A 23,739-nucleotide genomic window follows, 5' to 3' on the forward strand; every position below is an offset into this window, starting at 1 on the left:
GCTAAATAAGTGATGGGTAGGATAACCAGAAGACCAGAGGGCTAGGATGACCAGAAGTTCTGAAGGCAATAAATTTACTCACAAATAGGTAGGATACAAAGGAGATCTATGACTATCAATAGTATGATCCCAAAACATGATCTGACATCTGCTCTTCTAAAACAGAGACAGCAGATCCAACCTAGTGGGCCCATAGCAGCCACTTGGGCTGCTATGACTAAAGTTAGGCCACAGAAAATGGTGGCCTGAAACACAATCCAAAAGAATTCATATGTTTACATGTATCAGAAAGTGATCTGTTATATGCTGGTGAATCTGGCTATCTTACTACATTTGAGAATCATGTTGCAATACAGTTATGTTGATGGCCTATTACATACATGGCATTCTATGATAAAAATTTTAATATGATAGTGCTGTGTTTCTCAACCTTTGTTTCAGTCAAGGCACCCTGTAAAATTCTGCACAATCTCGATGCACCCTATTCTAGAATGTAAAAAACTAAACTAACAGTTTTACGTAATGCAGCACCATCTACACATGTAGGACACCCAACATTAGAGCTGATTTATTCTTCCAAAGCAAATAAACCTTTCCACACTGGTAATGACTAGTAATCCAATATTTCTCTACTCCCTCACTCAGCTAATGTGACCCCAGTGCTGATGGAGAGGAGCAGGGAAATGGCAAACAAGGATACTGTGCAGGGGCCCAGTGTCCTTCTTATCAACTGATAATGTAATTGGTGGTTAGAACACTGGAGGCTAGAAGGCTGTAATGGTGCACAATGAAAACCTGTGGCTTTGTGTACCTAAAAGCAGGCTGCATCCACCCACTGGCTTGTATACAATTTTGGGCAATGTTTAGGCATTTTGCCAAGGCACCCCTAAAGACACCTGAAGGTACCCCAGAGTTCCTGGGCTCCCGGGTTGAAAAAGGGTGATCTAGATTAACTGGTGTTAGGGTTCATTTCTTTCACAAACAAAACTGATATAAAATGCTAAGAGCATAAACTAATGGGCAATCTAAGTATGGGGCACTCTACAGATTATCTTAAGCAGCAACAACAAGAGAGTAGCCATCTTTTATTTTCATTAAAGCTGAATTTATTCAAGGACTAGTCTTGCTTCTTTGATGTATGTTGTTTGCATACCATCATTGTTGTTTGCTCTGCCTTATAAAATACACCACTAAGTGGAAAATAATCAACAGTTGACAGTGACTTGTAAGAACTCTTGGTTATAATTCAAGTCTAAGAGGACTGATGATGATACTTTTCAGAACAACCAAATAAAATGGAAACATAGGACATCAAGGGAAAAGCCTTGGGAACTTGCTGCAGCAAAACAAACACATTACCGTTTGCCAGTGTTCCTTGTTTCTCAGTTTAATTCCTCTGGAATAAATCACAGAGGATTAGCCAGCTGCTCTGTAGGAGAGTGTACTGAATTGCTTAGATTACATTCCATTCATACCCCTCTGCCTTACCCTTTAACTTCTGGGCAAGTCAGCATTCTCATTCCGCCTGGACCACAAGTACGGTAAATTACTATTAAACAAATAGACAATATTCTTTGCTTCCTACACTGTTCTGGGGACAGTAGCTGTATAACGAGATCGGCCGGAACCCAAACATTATCAGAATACTTGCTGCAGAATAATACACAAATAATTCCATGGCAGGTGGTCAGGATCTAAGTACACACTGCATTAATAGAGCTGCAGAAAACTAACAATTTACTGTTGGGAAACATAACAATAGCAGAGATTGCATTTGCTAGAGAGGATATAGGTGATTGGAGATGGCATGTCCCTTGTGATTGCATGAATATGGAGTAAAATTTAGATTAGATCCAAAGAACAGGGAAGTGAAAGATAAAATGCAACTCTATTAAAGATTTGTTCAGACACCTATCTGATAAGGACCATGCTCCCTGTTGTCCATCTAGCACATTATGCAGCCTAAAAATACTTTTCTTTCTTGATATAACATAGGAACTGCCAGGGAAGATATAACCAGGTCAGTACTGATGCACTTGCACGTCTTTATTCCATTTTGTTAACATAATCACTGTATTAGAGATAAACTATGAAGAGAGGGCAATGTCTACACAGAGCGTGTCTTGTTGGGTTAATCTGTACCTTAGAAGAGTTGAGAAGATGTCTTTTTACATGCTACTAGCTTTTATTACAGGATAAATGTTAAGGAAAGAGAAATGTAGTTGCTTCAATCCAAAATAATAATCTAAGTCTATATAAACCATCAGGTGGGCAATGCAGTCTAGACAGTAGGGAATCGGAAACTGAGCTCAATGACCACTAATCTTGGGGGAGCTGAGTGGTTCCATTTGGTTTTACAAATGCTGTTATTTAGGGTACCCACCAGCCAATATTAAAACCACAAACAAAACATGTTAGCTAAGGGTGGGTAAGGAACCTTTTAAGAATTTTATTTTTCTTTTATGCCATTTCTCTTCCTTCAGAAAGCCATTCTTATTTTGTCAACCAGACTGAATGATATTGAACCGCCATTGTGGTGATGGTGCTAAAAAGTATTGAAGCATGCCACAGGCCAAGCAATCAAACTGCACAGCAGGTACAGTAACTGCACAGATTGGTTGACTTGCAATATCATTTGCTGATTGTCTGACTCCTCAGTCCTTCTTAGGTTGCAAGTACTGTAAATAATTTGGCTTAACAGACTTTAAGCAACTCTTTACTTTAACCTTGTTTTGAAAAAAATCTGTTTGAGTCTGCCCACTAAAAACCAGTCATGCCCTCATTAGGTGCCACCATCTTGCCCTATACAACACAGAAAAGATGAAGCCATGCTATCAATCACAGCCCACATGTCAAACACACCTCTTCCGTTCCTGTGACAACTGTGTGCCATGGAGCTCTGTTTATGTAAGCTCCCAGGGGAAGAAGCTAAAACTGCTGACTTTCTATTTAAAAAAAGACAAAATCGGCATATCAGTAACAGCACCTTTTAGTCTTCACAGACTGTGAATTTTGTGGAAATGAAAAGTTCACTTTCTTTCCTTAGATCTATCTTCATTTCAAACAGGTGTGCAATTGTGAACCAGTTGTGGCTAGGGCGCCTATCTACCTAATCTACCTGCATAACATTTAGAATATTGCTAATGGCAAGCTGTCATGTGTTTTCCGAGTATCTATTCTGAGTTCTTGTAAATCTTGCCATAAGTTTTTTGTTTTTTTTAACAAAATGCATTTTCATGTCATGTTGTCGTGATAATATTTCATTTGAAAATTTGTAGTTGTATTCTCTTTTTTTTCTGTACACCATAAGTAAAAACTTCATACTTAAAGTGTTACTAAACCCAGGACTCTGCATTCACTATATCTGGTCTCCCATAATACACAGAACATGGAAATGCAATTATTTTTGTAATTATAAACTGCTAAATACCTTTTCTCATCAGCAGTTAGAGCAGTCTTGTGACTTCTATCAGTGTTCAGCAGAGCACTGGTTAAAGCTCGTAGGAGGAATTTTCTTTCTACTCTAGAAGGATCCAGAACCCCTGGCCTCTGTCTGGACAGTGCTGATTAGCCCTGTGCTGACCACATGCACTCTCAAAAGGAAAAAAAAACCTCTCTAGCAATACACACCAAACTGAGCATGTGCAGAGTGACTCCACACGATATGTCTTATCAGGAGATAAGAGGGGGGCACTGGAAGAAGGGGAGGATCAGAGAAGTCAGGATCAAACAGCCTTTTTACACAATGTGGAGAATTAACCCCTTAGGTTCCACAGTGAGTATAAAAAGCGTGCTTTACTGCATACACAGACTGATGTTAATGTTGTCGGTTTAGTAACACTTTAAGAACAACTAAAATATCACCTACAAAGTGAACTACATGGATGGAGGAATGTACATTGCTTGCTATTGTATTCTTATAGCCAATACCCTACCCACAGCTGTCAGCATACCCAAGCATACCCGAAACAGTGCCTGCCTCTTACTGGATGAAGATGGTTGTTCGGCCCAAATCCCCTCCCCCTCCCGCTCTGATTGAAAAATTTACTTTTGCCAAGTCAAGTGGTGGCAACAGGGCCACCCACAGAATCCAAAATTTGATCCGTGTGTGTCCAGTTTTACAATGCAAGTCTATGAGGCAGCAGATGCACTACCTAAAAGACTGCCCATAGAAGGGCCATTTTTTTTCAGTCAGTGCACTGATCCACAGATGAGGTGGATTCTCTCCTCTTTGCTACTGTACTCTGACAGAGGGGACTCAAAAAACAAAAGAAGCGATTTTTTTTTTCAAAATCACGCAAGGTTGCCCCCTCAATCTATACCTGGCTTAGTGGTTTTGGTGGTGCAGGGGGTGACTTATCGAAATCTGGAAGCCCCTATTACAAGGGGCCACTAGATCCCAGCCTCCCCATCATGTGAATGAGTATGGGGTGCCTAGTACTCATTCACCAAGAAAAGTCAAGTAAATTAAACACACAACACAGTTTTTGAAGTCCTTTATTACAAAAAAAAGATCCCCTTATTGATCCATCATCAATCATGTGGTCCAGTGATGTAGGTCTGTGGCAACCATGATGAACGATGGCATCACCATGAGACCCCCACCCCCTTATGACATCACTGACCTTATATGTGACCCTTCCCCTTTCCTTAACGGGGGAGACAAAGTTGTCATTAAGCCCCGCTGCTAATGTAAACACAGTGGTGGGGTCACCCCTTGTATTTGTAGTGCTGTCATAAGGGGCAGGGTCACCATGTGATGTCACCAGGTGACCCCCCCTCTTGTGACATCATTGACCATATATGGATACTTCCATAAATGGTCAGTGACAGCATAAGGGGATGGGGGTCTCCCAGTGACATCACAGTGTAATCATGCCCCTTTATTCATTTTAACGGTGTGGGGAAGTGGAGCTGTCATTCAGCCCTGCTGCTTATGTAAACAAAGAGGTTGGTGTTACTCTGCCCTTTATGACAGCACTGTAAATACACCATAAGGGTACAGGGGTCTCTTGGTGATGTCACTGGGTGACCTTGCCTCTTTATTTTTATATTATCCGGGGAAGCGGAGCTGTCATTTGGCACCACCAACTGACAGGAACAGTTAAGTATTATTGGATGGTGTATTTCTCTTTCGTGCAAGTTGGTAGCCATTTTTCGCGTGGACCTACATCACTGAAACTTATTGGGATTTTATGTGATAGACCAGCACAAAGTGGCACATAATTGTAAAGTGGAAGGAAAATGATACATTTCCAGGAGTATGAATACTTTTTCAAGGCAATATATATATATATATATTTATATACTGTATATATATATATATATATATATATTATACTCTTTGATACACTACTCTTAATAAATTGGTTGTGTTCTGTCATCAGGTATTCCTTTGGCAAGCTCTTCAGCATCCCGTTTATACTTTGCTTAAGTGATATCTTGAAATGAAAACGTGGTAAATACACAGCCGCCAAGTCAGCTCAGGATAAACAAGTTAACGCTTCATTAGGCTGTAATGTAGACTTCACTGGCTGAGCATCTTTCAAAGACCAAGGATAGAACTAAACTGTCACTAATGATTAATAAAACAGCGGGCAGATGTGCCAGGACATCAGGAGAAGTAAGGACCCAATCAGGACCATAATGAACACAAGATGCTTACAGATACAGTATGTACTTGATGCTGAAACTCTCACTTCTCTACAGAAAAAAAGAACACATACTAGATCTTCTCAATACTGGTAATGAGTGTTGAAACAAAATAGTCCATAATAAGCTTGCATTTTTCTAAGGGCTAGCCATAGATGGAAGAGTTGTCTCCAAGTAGACAAGGATTGGACCTAACGAATGACACTAATGATTTCTTGTTCTGATCATATGTGCTATATGTGTCACAGATTTTGCACAGTTGTCACAATCATTCACTTTGAGAAAATCTCTCATTAGAAAAAGTTTTCCAAGAATGATTTTCCATACATTTTCATTTTTTTAATTTAATAAGACAATTTGGAGCAGTGAAAACCATGAAATATGATTGTTTTAATAGATAACTGCATTCTGAGCATCCATCTTCAAATTCTTCTATATTGTTATGTGAAATTTTTAGCTGCATAACTCTCAAGGATAAGAAAAAAACATTCAGTTTTTATTAGGCAAACCTTTTACATGCGTACACACTACATATTGCTAGTAATCTGTATTGATACTGCAGCCCTCCGACATCTGGGTATGTCAACTACATGGTCAGTTACTCTGAGGACAGTCCAGTGCCAAAAAGAGTATGCTGGAACTTATGAATACATAAGCAAAAATTATTTCCTTTGACTTTATGTTCATGCCTTTCAGATAAATACAGAGCAACATATAGGAACCAGTGGAGAACCCCTGACATACTGATCAGTAGATGTTAGATAGTAGCAAGAATGTTCAAGGGTGAGACTGCACAGCTCAGAACATTCAGGACACACCTAAAAAGTTCTTCGGGTCTTTAGTGCCGGCATGTATAGTGTGGGAACTCTTTGCAGCTTCACAGTTGGCTTGCTACTTACTATGTACGAGCCATGTTGCACTTTGTAAATGGTCGTTCAGCCCTCAGAGACCTATGACGTGTCCCAGAAAAATGTGGCCAAGGAAAGGGGGGCCGAAATTCTCCTCGAATCACCTAAGCAATCTTGGCAGAAGTGGTATTGGGTACCTGTCAAAACCAGGTACTTGCTCCCCCCATAAAAAATAAAGTACCAAAAGTTCTAAAGGGGGAAGCAGAAAAGAGGAAGTTCACCTTTTGGTTTTAATGAAAGGCAAATATATGATTCTGAGGCGTAAAAGCCAGGATAGACAAAAGAATATATAATAAGGTAGAATGTAATATTACTGGATTAAAGGCCAAGTCTACTGAAACCAATATTTACAATGTACTCCAGTGAGTTGAATCAACCACTGACCTTCAATATCTCCTAGAGATTCCAGATGTCAAATCTCCTTACTGAAGCTTCTGGCTCTTTTCTTCTGTGGCCATAACATAGACAATAAGGAAGTCTTGTATTCTCCATGTGATAAAATAAATAGAAGATCTAGATGATGGAGTGATTCCCAATGTCATGGCCACTGCAAATGAGCAGAGTTGAATTCCTAGGAGATATTAGAAGTCAGAGGGAAATCTCTTTGCCAGCATCCACCAAACAACCTATATAGTATTATGTGTGTAGATTTTGCTTCAAAGATCATTTTCATTCTTGGGAATATTACATTTTTAGACTCCAAAACTCCCAGTGCTGGTATATTTATTGTGCCCAGTACCATTTAAAGTATTCAATGAAGAGGGACAAAGAGTCAGATGATAAAAACCAAAGCAACAGCATTTTCTATACATGTAGCCTATGTATTTCAAGAGTTATTAGTGCTTTCGAAGTCAGCTGCTAAGTTTTCGCTTAGTTCATTAGGCAAGCTATATTAAGACATACAGTTGCAAGAAAAAGTATGTGAACCCCTTGGGATTACGTGGAGTTTTGCATGAATTGGGCATAAAATGTGCTCTGAACGTCATCTAAGTCACAACAATAGAAGAACACAGTCTGCTGAACATAATACTACACAAACATTAGATGTTGCCATGGTTTAATTGCACATAACATGTAAACATTCACAGTGCAGGGAGGAAAAAGTATGTGAACCTTTGGACTTAATAACTGGTTGACCCTCCTTTGGCAGCAATAACCTCAACCAAACATTTCCTGTAGTTGCAGATCAGACCTGCACAACGATCTGGAGTAATTTTGGACCACTCCTCTTCACAAAACTGTTTCAGTGTAGTAATATTCTTGGGATGTCTGGTATGAACCGCTCTCTTAAGGTCATGCCACAGCATTTCAATCGGGTTGAGGTCAGGACTCTGACTGGGCCACTCCAGAAGGCATATTCTGTGCTGTTGCCGCCATTGTTTTGTTGAATTACTTGTATGCTTTGGGTCATTGTCCTGTTGCATCACCCATCCTCTGCGGAGCTTCAGTTGGCGGACAGATGGTCGTACGTTTTCCTGCAAAATGTCTTGATAAACTCTGGAATTCATTTTCCCATCAATGACAACAATCCGTCCAGGCCCTGAGGCAACAAAGCAGCCCCAAACCATGATGCTCCCTCCGCCATGTTTTACAGTGGGGATGAGGTTTTGATGTTGGTGTGCTGTGCCTTTTTTTCTCCACACATAGTGTTGTGTGTTCTTCCCAAACAACTCAATCTTGGTTTCATCTGTCCACAGTATATTTTGCCAGTAGTGCTGTGGAACATCCAGGTGCTCTTTTGCAAACTTCAAACGTGCTGCAATATTCTTTTTGGACAGCAACGGCTTCCTCCGTGGTGTCCTCCCATGTACTCCATTCTTGTTTAATGTTTTCCTTATTGTAGATGTGTCAACAAAAATGTTAGCATGTGCCAGAGATTTCTGTAGGTCTTTAGCTGACACTCTGGGATTCTTCTTTACCTCATGCAGCATTCTGCGCTGTGTTCTTGCAGTCATGTTTACAGAACGACCACGCCCAGGAAGAGTAGCAACAGTGCTAAACTTTCTCCATTTGTAGACAGTCTGTCTTACCATGGACACATGAACCTCAAGGCTTTTGGAGATACTTTTGTAACCCTTTCCAGCTTCATGCAAGTCAACAATTCTTGATCGTAGGTCTTCTGAGAGCTCTTTTCTGCGAGGCATGGTTCACATCAGACAATGCTTCTTGAAACCAGTAAACCCAAAACAGGTGTGTGTTTTTTAAGGGCAGGACAGCTGTCAGCAACACATCCAAAATCATCACACTGATTGGAGTCAAGGCTGGCTCACTCCTGGCTCCAATTAGCTCTGGGAGAAGTCATTAGGCTAGGGCCTCACATACTTTTTCCTCCCTGCACTGTGAATGTTTACATGTTATGTGCAATTAAACCATGGCAACATCTAATGTTTGTGTAGTATTATGTTCAGCAGACTGTGTTCTTCTATTGTTGTGACTTAGATGACGTTCAGAGCACATTTTATGCCCAATTCATGCAAAACTCCACGTAATCCCAAGGGGTTCACATACTTTTTCTTGCAACTGTACATTGATACATGCTACTTTTTAATTTCTCTTGGTTTCATACATGACTTCCAGCATTATCTGGTTCTGGACATCTTCAAGAGTATCTAAGCATGGAGCTGACATCCCCAAATGTAGTCACTTTGGACTGCTATGTAATGCTCACTTGGTGAGTGTGACTATTTGAATTAATGATAATGAATAAAATAATTTGCCACAGGAAACAGGAAAAGCTTGCCTCAAGGGAAAGGCCCATGATATACAAGTAATTAATTAGCATTCTCAGGAAACTTCTGAAAGAAAAGCTAGCACCGGAACAAATTAAAGAAGATCAATAGTAGACAATCATCTTCTGCCACCTGCGATAGCTATTAATTTGTGTTCTTCTCTGATAAACAATGTCAAACCTTAGAGTGGATAACCTAGTCACAGTCTTAATTAAAAAAAATATTAACTGTTTCAAATAGAATAGAAAAGTTGTTCCTTTTTATTAGAAGTATGAAAAAAAATAACCTAATTGATGGTAATATTTAATATGTTTCTTTTCGGATACATACAAAACCCTTTGTCTGTTTTTCTTTTGTCCTTTGTAACATCTTTATGAGCATAGGTCCAAAAATGAAAAAGTTCCAAAAAATGAATGGTAGAAATAGCCATTAAATCATCGTCTGATCTGTTCATATTTGGCCAAGTTGGTAAATGGTGATTCAATGTCTATTGGCACCGTTGATTTGACCCTCATAACACTGGAATCCTTATATTAATTAACTTTTATCTTCAATCTTCATCAACCATTCTGCTGCCTTGTATTATAATAAAGCCTTCTGTGGCAAGAATCTATCATCAGAGGTTAAACGTCTGCTTAAAAAATAACTACAGGTATCAATATTTTAGCATAGTTACATGGTCCAGCTTAGAACAATGTAACTATGTATATACCATAACTGTGGGATCCCTCTAAGAGGTAGAAATCAGCTGGTTCTATGAAATCTAACACAAAAAAATCCAGGTATGAATATCTTAACATAGTTATATTGGTCTAGCTTAGAGCAATGTAACTATGTATATACCATACCTGTGGGATTCCGCTAGAAACTGGGCATCCACAGTGATTGTCACTGGCTTCTGGGTGCTGTGCCGAATGGCTGCCCTGCTGCATTCTGAAATTAGAAGGATGGTTACAGGTACCATTCAAGAATGATTTGCTTTTTCTCAGTGAGTACAAAACATTCTCTAATTGGATGAGGTAGAGAGTGTGATGTCACCTCTCTGCCTCTCCACCTCGTCAAATCAGAGAAAGATTTGCATTCAATGAGAAAATTTAAATAATTCTCTGAATGGTGCCAGTACTGAGAGGCTGACATCCTGTGTTCAGAATGTCACAGGGTAACCGCTCAGAATGGAACTCAAAAACCAGTGGAATTCACTGGAGTAGTGGTGCCCAACTTCTAAAGGATCTCCACAGGTATGGTATATACACTATACTGCCAAAAGTATTGGGACACCTGCCTTTACACGCACATGAACTTTAATGGCATCCCGGTCTTAGTCCATAGGGTTCAATTTTGAGTAGGCCCACATTTTGCAGCTATAGTAGCTTCAACTCTTCTGGGAAGGCCGTCCACAAGGTTTAGGAGTGTGTCTATGGGAATGTTTGACCATTCCTTCAGAAGCACATTGGTGAGGTCAGGCTCTGATGTCGGATGATAAGGCCTGGCTCACAGGCTCCGCTCTAGTTCATCCCAAAGGATGGGTGGCACAGTGGCTTAGTGGTTAGCACATCTGCCTTGCACTAAATGGGTCATGGGTTCAATTCCTGACCATGGCACCTCCTGCATGGAGTTTGCATGTTCTCCCTGTGCTTGTGTGGGTTTCCTCTGGGTGCTCTGGTTTCCTCCCACACTCCAAAGACATGCTGGTAGATTAATTGGATCCTGTCTAAATTGGCCCTAATATGTGTATGTAAGTTAGGGACCTTAGATTGTACACCCCTTGAGGGTTAGGGACTGATGTGAATGTTCAATATATATGTGTAAAGTGCAGTGTAAATTGACAGCGCTATATAAGTACCTGAAATCAATAATAAATCCAAAAGGTCTTCTATCAGGTTGAGGTCAGGACTCTGTGCAGGCCAGTCAAGTTCCTCCAGCCCAAAAGAGCCCAAACTTGCTCATCCATTTCTTTATGGTGTGCAGTTATGTTAGACCAGGGACGGTCCATTCCCAAACTGTTCCCTCAAAGTTGAGAGCATGAAATTGTCCAAAATGTCTTGGTATGCTGACGCCTTAAGAGTTCCCTTCACTGGAACTAAGGGGCCAAGCTCAACCCCTGAAAAACAACCCCACACCATAATCCCCCCTCCACCAAACTTTGCACTTGGCACAATGCAGTCAGGCTAGTATTGTTCTCCTGGCAACAGCCAAACCCAGACACGTCCATTGGATTGCCAGACAAAGAAGCATAATTATATCTATATAGTCCTCCCACGCTCAGAATGTCAATCTCTAAATACAGCCGCTAACACCCTACCACATACCACAATGGACAATAATTAAATATAGTAATTTGGTGCTGCGCTAATAATTTATCCCTTGAATCTAAATAAACACAAAACTTCACACAAAGAGCATATAAATCCAGACATATATATATAGAATAGAATGCACATAAAAATCATATATAAAAGTGGAACCCCCAAAGTACTAAATCTAGGGTGTAACCTAAGTGCACCATAAATAGGTGACTAATAAATATCAAGATATATAGAATAGAATGCACATAAAAATACAAAATCATATATAACAGTGAAACCCCCAAAATATATCTAGGGTGTAACCTAAGTACACCATAAATCAGTGACTTATAAGTGACAATCCTTATCCGTAAATAGCGCCAAAATGGTGATAAAATGAATCCCACCACTATTGTGCTAAATTGCACAAAATAACTTGTGATGTGAAAATAAACCTGCAGGTATATTCCGTGCCAAACTGGTGTTATCAAAAAGATCTAACAGAAAGTAACACTTATAGTGCACATAAGTGAAATGAAAGGAAACTTTTTGAAAACGTGATTATTCGTGAAAAACCACAAAGCTAATTTGCCGCAACATAGTTGTGAATAAACACATCAAAATTCAACAGATATAAGACTGATAAAAAGAACAAAGTGAGCCATATAACAGTGACCCCCTAATTGGGGATAAAGTGAAAATTAGTGGCTAGGTGACACTAATAGGATACTGTATATGGTGAAACGTTCATGAGCCACACAGCCTATGAACATAAAGAAAAAAGAAATAAACTATTTATACGTGACCCCAAAATGCGGGGATACATATTGAGATAAGTGACATACATGTGAATCCGTGATACATTAAATGATAGGTCAAAATTCCAGAATCATATATAAATAAAATATCCAACATATAAAGTGAATCTCATCCAAACATAAACTAAAAGCCCAAAAACCACCTTACACACAAGGCTTATGTAAAGCTATTTACATTTGAGTGGGACTTGTATTACCTTAGTTATTTTAATAAATAAAATGTTATTACACTATGGGAGCATCTTCCTTTCTTTCTCTGACTGTATGAGGATTGGCTATTTCCCAGATATTTCTGAGGAGACTGCTTGCAGTGCCATTGTCCACCAGAGAGGGGGATTGACTCTGCGTTGGACCCTGTGCCTGTGCGAGGAGGTCCAGGTTCCTGATCTGTGCGGTACTATTTGAAAAAAGCGCTTTGACCCTGTGGGGTTGCTTCATGGAGGTGAGGGGGCATTTCACTCAGTGTTGGATTCCCTATGTATAACCTTTCATGTACATATATCCATTAAGGACTATAGAACACCTCCACCATATAGGTGGTTTTTGGACTTTTAGTTTATGTTTGGATGACATTCACTTTTTATGTTGGATATTTTATTTATATATGATTCTGGAATTTTGACCTATCATTTAATGTGTCACGGATTCACATGTATGTCACTTATCTCAATATGTATCCCCGCATTTTGAGGTCACGTATAAATAGTTTATTTCTTTTTTCTTTATGTTCATAGGCTGTGTGGCTCATGAACATTTCACCATATACAGTATCCTATTAGTGTCACATAGCCACTAATTTTCACTTTATCCCCAATTAGGGTTCACTCCTAGATTATAAACTCGAAAGAGCAGGGCCCTCGATCCCCTCATGTTTTGCATTGTATTGGTATTGTTCTGTCACATGTTCTGTCCCCCTTTGTAATGTACAGCACTGAGCGAACTATCGGCGCTTTATAAATACTGTATAATAATATGGTTCACTTTTTTCTTTTTATCAGTCTTATATCTGTTAAATTTTGATGTGTTTATTCACAACTATGTTGCGGAAAATAGCTTTGTGGTTTTTCAAGAGTAATCACTTTTTCAAAAAGTTTCCTTTCATTTCACTTATGTGCACTATAAGTGTTCCTTTCTGGTAGATCTTTTTGGTGAAACCAGTTTGACACGGAATATACCTGCAGGTAAATTTTCACATCACAAGTTATTTTGTGCAATTTAGCACAGTAGTGGTGGGATTCATTTTATCACCATTTTGGCACTATTTACGGATAATAAGGATTGTCACTTATAAGTCACTGATTTATGGTGTACTTAGGTTACACTCTAGATATATTTTGGGGGTTTCACTGTTATATATGATTTTGTATTTTTATGTGCATTCTGCTCTATATATCTTGATATTCATTAGTCACCTATTTATGGTGCACTTAGGTTACACCCTAGATTTAGTACTTTGGGGGTTCCGCTGTTATATATGATTTTTATGTGCATTCTATTCTATATATATTTCAGGATTTATATGCTCTTTCTGTGAAGTTTTGTGTTTATTTAGATTCAAGGGAGAAATTATTAGCGCAGCACCAAATTACTATATTTAAAGAAGCGTGATTCTTCACTCCAGAGAACACATCTCCACTGCTCAAGAGTCTAGTGATGGCGTGTTTTACACCACTGCATCCGATGCTTTGCATTGCACTTGCTGATGTAATGCTTGGATGCAGCTGCTCGGCCATGGAAACCCATTCTATGAAGCTCTCTATGCACTGCTGTTGTGCTAATCTGAAGGCCACATGAAGTTTGGAGGTCTTTTGCTTTTGACTCTACAGACAGCTGGTGACTTCTGCGCACTGTGCGCTTCAGCATGTACTGACCCCGCTCTGTCATTTTACGTGGCCTACCACTTCGTGGTTGAGTTGCTGTTGTTCCCAGTTGCTTCCACTTTGTTATAATACCACTAACAGTTGACCGTGGAATATTTAGTAGCAAGGAAATTTCACGGATGGACTTATTGTACAGGTGGCAACCTATCACGGTACCACGCTTGAATTCACTGAGCTCCTGAGAGCGACCCATTCTATCACAAATGTTTGTAGAAGCAGTCTGCATGCCTAGGTGCTTTTATACACTTGTAGCTATGGAGGTGATTGGAACACCTGAATCTAATGATTTGGAGGGGTGTCCCAATACTTTTAGCAATATAGTGTGCATATGGATTGATTTACTAAAACTGGAAAGTGCAAAATCTGACGCAGCTCTGCATCAGCTTCCATTTTTTTTGTCAAAACTTAACTGAACAAGCTGGAGTTAGAAGCTGATTGACCACCATGCACTGCAGCACCAGATTTTGTACTCTCCAGTTTTAGTAAATTAACCCCTATAGTTTCATTGTTCCAAGCTGGATCAATAGAACTACGAGGAATGTTTAAGTCAAACCAGGACTTTTGAGTTTATTTAACAAAAATAAATTTCAACTGCATTTATTTTTTGACACTCCCCTGCTACATTTATACACTTATCCCAGCATTTACCTAATGCCTGGAAAGCTGTGGCATAGAAAGATTTGTCAGTTTGCCTGACCCATCTTAGGACAGCATGCTTTACTTTGTCATCCTTGTGTTCACTGTTACCACAGAAACATTTGTCTCTTCACAATTTCATGCCAGGTTCTGCGTTGATTGCCCAGGATCAGGCATTCCACGCAATGAATATTCACAGGAATGACTGCTGTAGGCTGGGAGCCACCACTGCCGGGATTGTCACTGACGGACGTATGGCTATCTTTGAAATGTTTACACCATTCAAACCTCTTACTGTGGCCGAACCTCTCATCACTGTACTGTGCGTGAAGTCTTCTGTACATATCTGCGGGTTTTACGCCTTCGTTCACAAGACACTAACACTGTTGTCTGCCATCTTGATTAACAGTCTCTGGACTAGCCCGTGACATGTGCGCTGCCTATCAGGACACACTTGTCACTTACTACTGTATGCAGTACCACCACGCTAGCATCCCTTACACCTGTAAAATTAAAAGTCACGGTTTGACTTGAACGCCCCTCGTATGTTAACCCCTTGGCACCAACAGTATGCAAATATGCGGCTGGACTGGGCCACATGGCGTGCTCCCAGCACAGAGACCGAGGTCTCACGTAGAGCCCCGGGTCCTGTAGTAATGATTGTGACCCAAAACTCCCAATTCTAGGTCACCTGATCACTGTGATAGCCTCTGATTGTCTATCACAGTGATCAGTCACTGTGAACCCCATCGTCATGTTTTCTCTCTCAGATTGGAGGACAGAGATACATTGTATCTCTCTGTGTCCTTGCAGAGAGAAAAAAAAACAAGTGTATGAAAAAAAAAAGTACTTTTTTAATTTAGGTATCCATTCTTGAATAGATTTTTTTTAAACCAGAGTTTAGCATCACTTTAATCCTAAACATTCAGACTATGACATGTTACAAACACTTGTGTATGCAGTCCATTCTAATCAGATGCTGCTTCCTCTATAATGTGGAATGCAAGCTAGGGAAGAAGAGAATCTACATCAGTATTATCTTATCAAGATTACATATTTTATCCACAGACTTGAATACCATCTGCTGTTCAGGCATTACAGCTCAAGTCCCATGCCTCCATCTTGGACCTTCTCAGTGATTGTGAGCCAATTTCCTCTTTCAGGTTAAGGCAGCGACCCACCATGACACGTGCCAGCTCTGCCCAGAGCCTCTGTGTATCCCTAAGCTCCCTCCATTTCCTCCTGTACCAAATTGTATTGTAACTGTAATGTCTATCTTCAAACATGTGCAAACTGTTGGCGCTATATAAATCCTTTATAATATAATAATAATAATATTCTTACAGCTTTCTAGGGTATGTGAATATGGGATATGCGAAAATAATCAAAGCAAACAAAATCACCAGTTAAATTGCTGTAGGGAGGGGGGGAATGCAGAGTCATACAGTAACTCAGGGGAGTGAAGGTACTCTTTAAAGTGTGTTGAAAGGCAAAACTATATTTTACATTTTGGATAGAGAGGTCAAGGTTTAGAACACTTTGCAGGTTTCTACTGCTTTATATAAGTAAATAAATATAATGGCGCCTATGGAGAGAGAAAAATGTGGGTCACTAACTGATATACCAGCTGCAAAATCCACCATAAATTAATAAAGTGTAAAAAACAACACAAAAATAATTTTGCGCTAGTAAATAAATATTACAATTATACCTGTGAACAAAGAAAATATAAAAATATTATCCATGTGAGAAATAATTATAAATACATAATTTAAAAAATATAATTAAAAATTTAAAAAAAATTTAAAAAAAATAAAAAAAATTATGTATTTATAATTATTTCTCACATGGATAATATTTTTATATTTTCTTTGTTCACAGGTATAATTGTAATATTTATTTACTAGCACAAATTATTTTTGTGTTGAGGTTTCTACTGCTGTTCGTGTCCCCAGGGACAATAATAAGGGGGTAGCACTGGCCCTCCTGTACAGGTCTCTGGCCCCATCGATTTAACAGAGGGACTTGGGCAGCTGAAAAGCAGGGGGAAGGGGAACCTGGACAGGAGGGTGGTGATCGAAGTGCTGGTGGTGGGGCCAATCCCTGAAACTGATCTTTCAGTGGCTCCCCCTACAATGGCATCTCCTCTTCTCCCTCCTGCTGTTGCAGGGTGAGTCACAGAGGATCAGTTACAGTAACTGCTATGCCCCCCAACGAAACTGACCGTCCTCCCTGTCTATGATACAATTCCTGCAGCTCTGATCCCCCCCCCCTAACCCCATAGTAGCACTGCCAGATTCTCCTTCTCCTCTCCCTGCCCCCGGCTGTCAGCTGCTGCAAGCACACAAACATGTCATGTTTATTGGACCCTTTCTTTCCTGAATGAGCACAGAGTGTGATCTGTACTGATCACTAATTGTATTAATTCATAACTGAAGCATAGTTAACTGTGTTTACTATGGTTTAGTTTGTGAATGAATAGGAAGCCTCTGTACAGAGTGCTCAATCATGATCTCAGTCTCAAAAGTGAGACATCAGGGGTCTGCTAGACCCCTGATATTTCACCAAAGCCCCCCAACAGGGCTGTTTAAAAAAATGTGAAAAATGAAAAACACTTGTAAAAAAGAATTTAAAAAACATAAATAAGGGCTCATTCACACAGGTACTCTGGCTGTGTAAATGAGTGGTTTGTTCATGGGGCTGGAGTCACTTGTTATTTAATGGGGATGCAGTGGCTGTACGAACACAGCTGCAGGTCCTAATTTGACAGGTGCGCAGGTGTGGGGGAGTGGAAACGGCTTGTGTTCTGAGCCATACAACTGCACTCACACATCATAGTTACATAGTTAGTCTGGCTGAAAAAAGACAAAAGTCCATCCAGTTCAACCATTAAAAATAAAAAAAGTTATAATCCTATACCCACAGTTGATCCAGAGGAAGGCAAAAAAAAAAACCCAGCAAAGCATGACATCAGTCAAATTAGGACCTGTGGCTGTGTTCGTACCGCTGCTGCATCCCCATAGCATAACATAGACTGTGTGCACACAGCTCCAGGTAACATAAACAAACAGCTTAATCCTCTGATTACTCTCGTACCAAATTGTATTGTAACTGTATTGTCTACCTTCATTTTGTAAAGCGCTGCGCAAACTGTTGGCGCTATATAAATCCTGTATAATAATAATAATTACACTATACAGGCCACAGGGTCCATGTGAATGAACCCCAAGACCTCATTTACACACACAGCATTATTTATTAACTACAGTTACATTGAATACAGTTTTATCTTTTACATTTAACATTAATTTTGTAAGTTATGTTGTTTTTGTATTCACTAATTATAATTGTTGTGTATCTTTAGTGAAAATATTGTTTTGCGATTTTTAACGGCAGTCCTATTTGCAGAATCACCCTCTGTATTTGCTCTGGTGGCCACTCTACAAAGGGCCATCCTATCTGACCTCCTTATGATCACCTAACCAGTTCTCCCTCCTTCTACAATACATGGTACATTCAGGAGAAGGAGAATCCTTCTCTTCTGTTACTGTGCTTTGGTCTAGTAGCCAATTGCTGGGTCTGAGCACTGCCAAATGACTGGGGGAGCAAGGTCACCTCTCTCCCAAATCCCAGCTGAGGAGGAGTAAGGAGCATGTAGGGAACTCTGGTAAGGTGAGTGTATGTGGGTCATTTTGCCATGCATTCGGGAGGAATCCTGAAAAAAAAAGGATTTTTTTTCCAAGCAGAAGCAAATTGGATCATGCTTTGCTGGGTTTTTTTTGCCTTCCTCTGGATCAACTGTGGGTATAGGATTACAACTTTTTGGTTTTTTTTATGGTTGAACTGGATGGACTTTTGTCTTTTTTCAGCCAGACTGTGTAACTATGAATCAGTTGCCTAGAATGCTGCAGCATTTCCTGCATTAATAACTCTCCCTCATGCTCATGCATCAGAAGACATATTTGATGAAATTAAAAACTGATGCAGTTTGTTGATAAGCAATGATAACAAGCTATCCTTCTTGCTGATAGAAATCAACCTCAGGCTGTGTTCCTGAGGCGGTTTTGGTACAGGGATTCTGTTACAGGCATAAAAAAGTATTCACATTTTAAAATCATAAGCTAAAGGTAGAAGAATGAAAGATATAAGAGTCTGGCATCCTACTATAAACTAAGGACCTAATATAACCTTAGACTTGTAAATAACAAGTAGGGTCTAGTATAAGGTTATCTATAGTCTATTACATTCATATTAGTTGCCAAGGTTGTAGTATACTGTGTTTACTAAGGTGGAAGTGGGGGGGGGGGGAAAGAAGTGTGAATCCCCCAGGGAAGCAGATTGCTATGGTAACCTCAGTACATTAGAAGAATACTGAGTAATGTTGGTGAAGCTAGATCAGAACCCTACAGAAGATACTTTATATTACCCTAGGCTTGTGGTTTATGAAATTGTTGGGCATTCTATTCAAAAACTATGGGTGTTAATATGGAATAGCCCTCCTTTGTGGCTATGACAACCTCCAGTCTTCTGCAAAGGCTTCCCAAATGATTTTGGGGGGGTGTCGATGGTAACTTGCTCTCTTACAGCAAAAAGAACATGTGTGAAGTCAGATATGGATGTTGAGTATTCTAGCTCACAACTGGCATTCCAAATTATCCCAAAGGTGTTCAGTAGAGCAGTGTTTCTCCTTTTGTCAATCAATTTATCCCAAAGGTGTTCAGTAGGGCAGTGCTTCTCCTTTTGTCAGTCAATTTATCCCAAAGGTGTTCAGTAGGGCAGTGCTTCTCCTTTTGTCAGTTAATTGATCCCAAAGGTGTTCAGCAGGGCAGTGTTTCTCCTTTTGTCAATCAATTTATCCCAAAGGTGTTCAGTAGGGCAGTGCTTCTCCTTTTGTCAGTCAATTGATCCTTAAGGTGTTCAGCAGGGCAGTGTTTCTCCTTTTGTCAATCAATTAATCCTAAAGGTGTTCAGTAGGGCAGTGCTTCTCCTTTTGTCAGCCAATTTATCCCAAAGGTTTTCAGTAGGGCAGTGCTTCTCCTTTTGTCAGTCAATTAATCCCAAAGGTGTACAGTAGGGCAGTGTTTCTCCTTTTGTCAGTCAATTTATCCCAAAGGTGTTCAGTAGGGCAGTGCTTTTCCTTTTGTCAGTCAATTGATCCCAAAGGTGTTCAGTAGGGCAGTGCTTTTCCTTTTGTCAGTCAATTTATCCCAAAGGTGTTCAGTAGGGCAGTGCTTCTCCTTTTGTCAGTCAATTTATCCCAAAGGTGTTCGGTAGGGCAGTGTTTCTCCTTTTGTCAGTCAATTGATCCCAAAGGTGTTCAGTAGGGCAGTGCTTCTCCTTTTGTCAATCAATTTATCCCAAAGGTGTTCAGTAGGGCAGTGTTTCTCCTTTTGTCAGTCAATTGATCCCAAAGGTGTTCAGTAGGGCAGTGCTTCTCATTTTGTCAGTCAATTGATCCCAAAGGTGTTCAGTAGGGCACTGCTTCTCCTTTTGTCAGTCAATTGATCCCAAAGGTGTTCAGTAGGGCAGTACTTCTCCTTTTGTCAGTCAATTTATCCCAAAGGTGTTCAGTAGGGCAGTGTTTCTCCTTTTTTCAGTCAAGGCACCCTTTAAAATTGTGAACAATCCCAAGGCACCCCATTCTAAAATGTAAAAAAACAAACAAATAATTTTACATAACGCAGTATCATCCAGACATGTAGGACACACATAGTGATATATTCTTCTAAAGCAAATACACCTTTGAACACTGGTACTCACTAGGATTGCAGTTTTTCTCTTTTCCCTCAGTTTCACTTCCTCGCTCAGCTAATGTGACCCCAGTGCTGATGGAGAGGGTCAGGGGAGGGGAAAACAAGGATGCTGTGCAGGCACCTGAAATCCTCCTTATCAACCGATTATGTCACTGGTTGTTGAGGATGCCGGCGGACAGAAGGTTGTAATGGTGCACAATGAAAACCTGTAGCTTTGTGCAACTAAAAGGCAGGCTTGATCCACCTGCTGGCTTGTATATAATTTTTGAGCATTTTTGGGGGAATTTTGCCAAGACACTCCTGAAGAAACCTGAAGGCACCCCAGTGTGCTTGCGCACCCTGCTTGAAAAAGCCTGAAATAAGGTAAAGGTCAGGGCTCTGTGCAGACTATTTGGGTTCATCCACAGCAAGCAAAAAAAAAATGTGCTTATAGAGTTGGCTTTATGCAAAGGGGCACAACCATGCCACAGCAGAAAAAGACCTTCCCTAAACTGTAGTCAACTGGTTGGAAGTGTACAAATGTCAAAAATGTATTTGCACTGTATGCTGTAACATTAGGAGTGCCCTTCAATGTAAGCTCCTGAGCTGAGCAATGTGGAGAGGTGTCCACTTACATTTGGCATTTAATGTGAGTGTATACCAGGGGTCTCCAAACTTTTTAACCATTTGCTCTCCTGAGGATTTACCCCCCTTCCTGACCAGGCCATTTTTTGCGTTACGGCTCTGCGTTACTTTACCTGACAATTGCACGGTCATGCAACGCTGCACCCAAATTAAATTTACATCCTTTTTCCCACGAATTGAGCTTTCTTTCAGTGCTATTTGATCGCTTGTGTATTTTAATTTTGTTTGCGCTATAAGCAAAAAAAAACAACTATTTTGAGAAATAACCAATATTTTGGACTTTTTGCTATTAAAAATGTCCAGTAAAAAAATTTAAAAAATCTAATTTCATCATAAATTTATGCCAAAATGTATTCTGCTATGTCTTTGCTAAAAAAAAATCCCAATACGTGTAAATTAATTGGTTTACGTGAAAGTTATAGTGTTTACAAATGGAGGTATAATAGGATAATGTACTTTTTTTTTCTACTAGTAATGGCAGCGATCAGCAACTTTAAGCAGGACTGCGGCAGACATTCTGACACTGGGGGGTAACTAACTTGGTGTCACTGACACCCCAGTGACACCAATACAGTGATGAGTGCTAAAAAAAAAAAAATTGACACTGTACTAATGACACTGGGCAGGAAGGGGTTAATGTTAGGGGCGATCAAAGAGTTAACTGTGTACTGGGAGTGTTTTACTAGGGGGCGGGGGGGTGTTCTTCACTGTAAGCACACTGATGGAGCAGTGTGCTTGAGCTGACAGGAAGGAAGATTGTTTTTAAACAAAACAATCTTCCTCCCCATCGGAGATGCTTAGTAATTACTAGCCAGGACCCGGCGATTGACATCCGCGGCGGTGCGGGTAGGGCGTGCGCGTGGCTTATGCACGCCCCTACCCGGAAATGCAGAATGACGTATATATACGTGATTGTGCACACAGGTGCCACCCTATAGCAGTATATCTGCTATAGGGTGGTCCTTAAGTGGTTAAACAAAGGGCCAGTTTACTGTCCTTCAAACCTTAGGGGGCCGGATTGTGCCCAGTAGGAGAAAACAATGCCCCTTCTCTGATATTAAGGAGAGCAATAATGCCCCATCGTTGGTGTCAGTGGGGGGAATAGGGCCTCATTGTTGGTGGCAGTGGGGGGAATACGGCCCCATTGTTGTTGCCAGTGAAAGGGATAGTGCCCCATTGTTGTCAACGAAAGGAATAGTGCCCCATTGTTGTTGTCAGCGGAAGGGATAGAGCCCCATCGTTGGTGTCAGTGAGGGGAATAGTGCCCCATCATTGGGGTCAGTGGGAGGAATAGTGCCCCATCATTGGGGTCAGTGGGGGGAATAGTGCCCCATCGTTGGTACCAGTGGGGGGGAATAGTGCCCCATCGTTGGGGTCAGTGGGGGGAATAGTGTCCCATCATTGGTACCAGTGGGGGGGAATAATGCTCCATCGTTGGTGTCAGTGGGGGGAATAGGGCCCCATTGTTGTTGTCAGCGAAAGGAATAGTGTCCCATTGTGTCAGCGAAAGGAATAGTGCCCCATTGTTGTTGTCAGTGGAAGGGATAGAGCCCCATCTTTGGTGTCTGTGGGGGCGATTAGTGCCCCATCGTTGGGGTAAGTGGGGGGGAATAGTGTCCCATTGTTGGTGTCAGTGGAAGCAATAATGCCTTATTGTTTGTGTCAGTGGAAGGGATAGAACCCCATCTTTGGTGTTTGTGGGGGGATTAGTGCCCCATCGTTGGTGTCAGTGGGGGGGGGATAGTGCCCCATTGTTGGTGTCAGTGGAAGAAATAATGCCTTATTGTTGGTGTCAGTGGCAGGAATTATAGATCCATTGTTGCTGTCAGTGAAAGAAATAATGCCTCAAGGACCGGATAAAGACAAGCAAAGGACCACATCTGGCTCCCGGGCTACAGTTTGGAGACCACTGGTGTATACTAACAATGGAGGTCAAAATTTTGCACAACTTGCTCATTTGGGATAACAAGCAGTTGTCATTGACATATTTTGCTTAAAATCTACAATGTAGATGCCTAGTAGATGTCTAGTAGCATAAATTGACTATTTATGTGCACCTGTATAGTTTCTCAACATCTCCAATGGAGTTTTTCATACTTTAAGAAAAATATTATCCAGTAGGTTTGAATCTAAACTTTTAGACTTTGGGAAAATCCCATCATGCTTAAAAGTACTAAGTGGTAGAGTGTTAAATAGTTGGAGCACAGAATAGCAACCACACGTGGAATATGCAGGTCATGTGTTCAAAGCGGGACAAAAACAATATTTATCTTTATTTGTTGTGGGGAAGCCAGTAACAATTTGAGACAATATCAGATCTCACATGAAGGAATCTGCTATTGTTCCTCCTATAATTCAAACCTTTTCATTTTGTCAGAAGTCAGGCCAGCCATAGATGGATCGAAATTTCTATGGTTAGGCTGGTTGTACAGATGTCAGTCCATGCGTAAACGT

The 23,739-nt window shown here is 40.4% G+C and overlaps 1 protein-coding gene and 1 long non-coding RNA gene across 3 annotated transcripts in view; one reads left to right on the top strand and one right to left on the bottom strand.

The window, feature by feature from the left end:
* The window catches only part of SCHIP1 (schwannomin interacting protein 1), a 504,974-nt gene that overhangs the window by 337,607 nt on the left and 143,628 nt on the right, over positions 1-23,739 (top strand). The window lies entirely within an intron of this gene.
* LOC149463255 (uncharacterized) lies at positions 18,145-20,966 on the bottom strand. The gene is made up of 2 exons (XR_016312486.1): positions 20,669-20,966; positions 18,145-20,550 (listed from the first exon to the last, which is right to left on the bottom strand). It is a non-coding gene; the product is annotated as an uncharacterized LOC149463255 (long non-coding RNA).

The sequence above is a fragment of the Staurois parvus genome, unplaced genomic scaffold (genome assembly GCF_062004578.1).
Source record: "Staurois parvus isolate SC_StPar_1 unplaced genomic scaffold, SC_StPar_1.0 ptg000155l, whole genome shotgun sequence".
NCBI classification, from domain to species: domain Eukaryota; kingdom Metazoa; phylum Chordata; class Amphibia; order Anura; family Ranidae; genus Staurois; species Staurois parvus.